The 6,987-nt window shown below is 40.4% G+C and overlaps 1 pseudogene; it reads right to left on the bottom strand.

Annotated features, from left to right (window-relative positions):
• Positions 1–5,737: 5,737 nt before the first annotated feature.
• On the bottom strand, positions 5,738–6,441 carry LOC148543174 (N-alpha-acetyltransferase 40 pseudogene; annotated as a pseudogene).
• Positions 6,442–6,987: the final 546 nt, after the last annotated feature.

Genomic DNA, 6,987 nt, shown 5'->3' with positions numbered 1-6,987 from the left:
ATCCATCTAAAGTGTTGCAAAATTCAGAAACTTTGGCAGAAAAAGTAACAAGCAGTCCAGCATCAGCTAGCTCCCTTCTCTCTGCTAGATCCAAGCACCTGCCATCTTCACCATCAACACCATCATCAACAATATCCTCAATCATGATCGGAAATAGCCCTGCATCCAATTTGATAAGGCTAACTCAGTCCTCCCCTATCCTGGATTCCTCAGAAGAATCCTTGAGTGCTACACCTGCTGCTGCTGCTGGGAGTGGATCTTCATCCCAGAAGGGGACCAGGAAGACTATTAACAGTAGTTAAATAACATCTATGCTGGTATTAGATATCTGCCATTAGTGCACTGGGTTTTAGACAGTTATTTGAAGTCCTGTGTCCCTGCTACCAAATCCCATCTAAGTTCCACTTAACTAGAAAATAAATTCCCAGCCTGAAACATAGAAACATAGAATTTGACGGCAGATAAGAACCATTTGGCCCATCTAGTCTGCCCCATTTGTATACATACTATTGCCTCAACCGTTATTGATCCTTACATCTTCTGAAGGATATTCGTATGTCCCATGCATGTTTAAATTGCTCTATTGTCTTAGCCTCTACCACCTCTGATGGGAGGCTATTCCATTTGTCCACTACCCTTTCTGTGAAGTAATTTTTCCTCAAATTTCCCCTGAACCTACCACCCTCCAGTTTTTAGAACATGTCCTCTTTTTCTAATACTTTTCTTTCTTTGAAGAATGTCTCCTTCCTTTACCTTGTTAAAACCCTTTATATATTTGAATGTGTCTATCTATCCCTTCTCTGCTTCAAACTATATATATATTAAGATCTTTTAGTCTTTCCTGGTACGTTTTGTGGTGTAGACCTTGCACCATTTTAGTTGCCTTTCTTTGTACAGTCTCTAATGTATTAATATCCTTCTGGAGATATGGCCTCCAGAACTGAACACAGTATTCAAGATGAGGATGTACCAATGACCTATACAGTGGTATTATCACTTATTTATTTCTGCTACTGATTCCTCTCCCTATGCAACCAAGCATCTGACTTGCCTTCCTCATTGCTTTGTTACAATGTTTGCTTGCCTTTAAGTCACCTGAAATAGTGACTTCTAGATCCCTATCCGCTTCAGTAGTTTCCAGTATAGTGAAATTAATACTATATTTAGCCTTTGGATTTTTGAGACCCAAGTGCATGATCTTGCAATTTTTGGCATTAAACTGTAGTTGCCATGTTCTTGACCATTCCTCTAGTCTACCTAGATCATCAATCATTTGTTTTATCCCTCCTGGTGTGTCTACCCTGTTGCATACCTTTGTATCATCTACAAAAAGGCATAGTTTCCCTTCAATACCATTTGCAATGTCACAAATAAAGATATTAAAAAGCACTGGTCCAAGTACAGATCACTGAGGTAGTCCACTGGTAACATTTCCCTCTTGAGATTGCACTCCATTTACTACAACTCTGTTTCCTATCCTGCAGCCATGATCTTATCCATTCAACTATCTTTGTATCCAATCCCATGCTTTCCAGTTTATTTAACAGTCTGCGATGTGGAACAGTGTCAAAAGCCTTACTAAAGTCTAGATAAGCTATATCTACGGCCACTCCTTTATCTATTTCCTTAGTCACCCAGTCAAAAAAGTCAATAAGATTTGTTTGACATGATCTCCCCCCAGTAAATCCAAGCTGTTCGGGATCCTGCAAATTGTTGGATTTGAGATAATCTACGACTCTTTCTTTTAATAGTGTTTCCATCAATTTCCCTACTACTGATGTAAGGCTCACTGGTCGGTAGTTGCTTGCCTGTACAGGGACGTTAAAAAAAACGTAATTAGTGTCCTCCAAAATGCCATTGTACCCACTGTCCACTTAACCACAGATATGTTGACAAGTGGAATAGGGCAAATGCAAAATTACATGACTGTAACAGCCCACTGCATGGGTGCATTGCCTTCAGCGGCACTAACAGCAGAAGCATCTAAGAAAAGCAGCTCATTCAGAGGTTGGCTACTCTGTGTATCACCAGTTTCACTAAGAGGCATACTGCTGACAACCTCTTAGAAAAACTCAGGGAAGTCATTGCAAAATGGCTTACCCCACTTTGTCTCACCTCAAGATTTGTGGTTTCTGACAACGCCACAAATATTGTGAGAACATTACAGCTGGGTGAATTCTAACACATTCCATGTTTTCTCACACTATTAACTTGGTGGTGCAAAATTATTTAAAAAATGACAGAGCCGCGCAGGAGCTGCTCTCTGTGACCCGCAAAATTTATGGCCATTTTTGTGATTCAGCAGGTGCATGTAGAAGATTGCTGAACCTGCAAGAAATGTTGAATTTGCCCTGTCACCAGCTAAAGCAAGAGGTAGTTACAAAGTGAAACTCCATCCTTTATATGCTTCAGCTATCGATTCCTACCTACCTATACACTCTAAAATAATTGTTGCTGTTTAGTGTTATGAGTCGCACAAGAAATAATTTCTTTCAGACTTTGATTGTGGTTCCAAAGCACAAAAAGTTATTATTCAATATAGAAACAGATAGTTACATGCTGTGATCTAAATACAATTAGCGCATATAAATCATACAGACCCAAGGTACAGTCGTTACATACGCACACGCTCTGGATCCAGATCCCGGCATCAAAGTAGAAACCTCCGTCAATAGCAAAGCAAGCAGACTGGGCATCTAGTTTCAGACAGCCCACATATATACTCTTACAGGGATAGGCAATACAATAGAACAGTTTGGCATGATTCCATTGGTTCTTCTTCCTGGTTCGTCTGTTACAGTATAGTTCATAGGTTAGCTGGTATGGACACAATCCAGCCTCCAACAGCCCTTTGTGTCCTTTTTTCCACTGCATAATAAATATAAGCTGGTTACATTACAGAGTACATTTTAATGTTTAACTCTCTATGGTCCAACGTTTGTAGACACAAGTTGCAATCTTCTCACCGATGATACCAGAAATCTGCAAAGACACAGTGGATCAGTACAACACCAAACACAGTCTGCTTACCATGTACGAAACCTTAGATATCAAATAACATTTATTTCACAACATTACTAATTCTGAATAAACCTTGAATATTACACTTTAATGCAAGGGAACCTTTTATGTAAGTGTGCAGTGTGTAAGTATTGGGGTATTGAGAAAAGACGCTAGTTAGCGTTGTGCGACTACGTGTTTGTGGAGCACACCATGGTATGTGTTTTGCAGGGTTGATCATTTTATATGTTTTAGTGACTGGCTGTATTTATATGATGAGGTCTTTTAACATCTTTCTATTGTGTGGGAATTGCACAACGCTAACTAATAGCATCGCCGTATGTACTTATAATGGGCGAGATTCACTAAAATGAATCTGGGTGGCCAGTCGCAACATGGCGTCTCATTGCCGTTTGCAAAATGGCATAGTGCAGATTTAATTTTAAAGCGATCCTGTCTCAGCCAATTATCTGGCTTCGACACAGCAGATAAAGGAACATCAAAAACCCATCCAAAGCTATACAACGAAGTATGACATAGGAAGAGTAGGGGGCATGTACCTTACTCAAGCTCAGTGGAAAATACTTTCCATGTTGTGCAGAGTGCTGAAACCCTTTGAAGTAGCCACCTGTGAAGTGAGTTCAGACATTGCCAGCTTGAGTCAAGTAATTCCCTTCATTAGACTGTAGGAAAACAGCTTGAGAAACTGAAGGAGGAGCTGAAACTAAGCGATTCTGCTAAGTATGTCGGACTTGTAGATCAAGTCATTTATTTGCTTCACCAGGATCCAAGGGTTGTCAAGATCCTCCAATCAGAGCAATGCATTTTGGTGACTGTGCTCGATCATAGGTTTAAGTCATACTTTGTGTCTTTCCTTCCAAAGGACACAGATCTGAAGTGTTGCAAAGAGCTGTTGGTAAGCAAACTGCCATCACAAGTGGCACGTGATGCAGCAATGGCTCCTCCTTCAGTTTCTCCAGCGAGTGTGGCTGCCAGAAAAAAACAAAACTTTCCCAAAAGAACCACTGATGATGCAGGTGAGTCAATTTTTGACACCTGGTCGTGTCTAAAAGAATTGCTATTAATGAGACCTCTACCATGACTCCATCTGATACGGTCACCATTCGTAAAATGGTTGAGGACTATTTTAATGATAGTATCCAAATAGGCATGTCAGGTAGTCCATTTGACTACTGGCAGGAAAAAAAAGGCAATTTGGAGGCCCTTGCACAAACTGGTTTTGCTTTATCTGAGCTGCCCATCCTCCAGTGTGTACTCAGAAAGAGTTTTCAGCATAGCCGGGAACCTTGTCAGCGATCGGCGTAGGAGGCTACTTCCTCAAAATGTGGAAAAGATGATGTTCCTCAAAATGAACTACAAATTCCATGAGGAAGACCTTTACTGCCAATTATGTCCAAAAATGACAGAGGCATCTGAGGCTGTAATGGTGGATTCCAGTGGGGACAAATTAATATTGTGTGAAGATGATGTACACACTGATGAGGGTGACGAATCGGATGATGATGGCGACAACATCTTGCTTATGTAAAGCCAGTTTGTGCATGGAGAGATCATTGCCAGCAATCTCAGGTGCCCAGTGGTAACTTGTTTTGTGGGGGCCCAAACAAACCAATCGCTTTGGACACAATTGGCAGTGCCTGTCGCTGAAGTGATTGGTTTGTTAAACTGTGCATGTCCTATATACAACATAAGGGTGGGTGGAAGGACCCAAGGACAATTGTGTATTGCACCTCTTTTCTTTGCATCATATATGTGCTGTTTGGGGCATTGCAGCCTGACATTGTTAAACTCAGTTTATGAATGTCCAGAAATTGTTATGGCCAAAGACAGCATCTCCTGTATGCTCATTTATTTTATTTTTTTAAATTCTGAACCATCAAGTTGATACGGAAGGAAAAACATTCAAATGTACCCAATTTTTTAATTGCTACCACCAATCCCAACCGGTTGCCCCAGGACCTTGGTGAATTGATAGGCTGTTATAAATAATGGTTCAGCTCAATAAACACCTGCCCCGTCTATATTTAAGTGACTCTAAGCAGAATAACTGGATAATGTAGATGGTGGGTGTCATGAGAGAGACCAGAAATATGAGCAGCAGCACAGAGCATCTTCCTGTCAGGATGTGTGCAATAAAGTGCAAATATGTTTAATACAAAAATTAGTTGTGTATATTGGTCACTCATAGTGCATACATATTTACATGTTATATACAGTGCGTAAAGCAGGCTGAGGTAAACTGAGGCATGCCACCTGTTGCTGCCAAATAACTTCCAGTATGCCCAGCAAACATCACAGATACTGGGAATTCTAGTTCAGCCAGAGAGCTACAGACTGCTTTCCTCTGATGTAAACAGCAAGTCTTGGTCCCATTATCCCTAACAATCTCCCTGAGCACAAAGTAAACGTCTGTTTACAGTGTGTACTAGCAGCACCTCCACAAGCAAGGCCACCGCATTTCTATTAGATGTATAAAAAAAACCTCATCCAGATCAAAGATGTCTTTCATAAACTGAAGAACTTGATCCTACATTGATCTTCCCTCATACATTTTTGGGGGGGATTTAAACAAGTATTTATTTACTGTTAAAAGAACTTGCAGTGGCGTAAGTCACATGCATGTGCACAATAGCGCAGTATTTAAACATCACTAAATAAAAAAACTAGAAGAGTAGAAACACCCCATAATATCCCATGTGTCCATCCACCACCTTATTCAGTGGCAGAAGCCTGCACAATCTCCTGAATGTGAATGGAGACTGTCTCCAAACTTTGTCTTGCGGCTCAGAATCTCATACATGCAATCATCACTGCAGCACCCCGATACACTGGGAGAGGTCTCGTCTATCTCAAACTGTAAATTGTCTATGAAGAATTGGTAAGCACTGTGATTGTGTTTGAACACTGTAAGGATGACTTTCTTCATCTGTGTGCTAATTGCCATCAATTGTAAGATTTGTACCAGGATTTTCCCCAATCATTTCCTGTGGACATGGATTTCCAACAACACCTCATAACAATAAAGGACATCATACCTGCATTCCACATCAAATCTGAAGTGCACAAAAGTAACAGATGCAGAAAGCACATCTCTAAGGTACCAGGCATATTCATCTGTCAGCGCTTTTCCTGCTCCTTCCATCCCCACTCGCTCTGTTCATATAGCAGCTGCATATTTGTCTTTGTGAGTTCAAATACCCAGTCTTGAGTCTTCTGGTCCACATCTGTTACTCTGCAGCACTCCATAGACAGATTCAACCCATTTCTGTAAAACTTCTTATTCTTAAAGACTGGAAAGGCTCCTAAAAGGTCAACCTGCTGATTGGCTGCTTGCACCTTGGCACACACAACTACCATTGCAGCATGTTCTTCTTGGTGTTTTTGTTGTTTTTCTTTTGCCTGTACAGACTTCCTCCCCATGACGTAGCTGATGACGTAATACTCTGAAGCGTGGTTCAGTTCATTTGCTGGAGGGGGAGAAAAAGCTCATATTTTTTTTTAAGAATCAAAACATTAAAATAAATTCATTAAAAACGAATCAATCTTCCGTCCTTACACAGTCTTTATTCTAATAAACATATTCCAACTCCCTCAAGCCTCTGACCTAGTTCTTGATTAATGAAAACATTCTTGGTTTTTAAACTTCCTAGAGGTTGTATAGTTTATTAAACTGCCATCCTGTCTACCACAGCAGTGCCCCTTTGTGCCATGTTGGAATCTGAACTGCCACATGTTAGTGCCGCCAACTGCTGTCGCTTAACTTAGTCAGACGGCTAGTTGGATACATCATTTTTGCCCTCTACTGGATGAAATCAATATTGTGAGCTGTGAGGTGGTCAAAATTGACTGGAAATGACTGGAAATAAATGTTATTGAGGTTAATAATACTGTAGGAACAAAAACAGGCCCAAATGATGTGAATTTAGCTGTTTTTATAAGTTTTTTTTAATAAAAAATACAGATCCA

The sequence above is a fragment of the Taudactylus pleione genome, unplaced genomic scaffold, assembly GCF_031769625.1.
Source record: "Taudactylus pleione unplaced genomic scaffold, aTauple2 ptg000006l, whole genome shotgun sequence".
NCBI classification, from domain to species: domain Eukaryota; kingdom Metazoa; phylum Chordata; class Amphibia; order Anura; family Myobatrachidae; genus Taudactylus; species Taudactylus pleione.
This window is presented reverse-complemented; position numbering and strand designations above follow the sequence as displayed.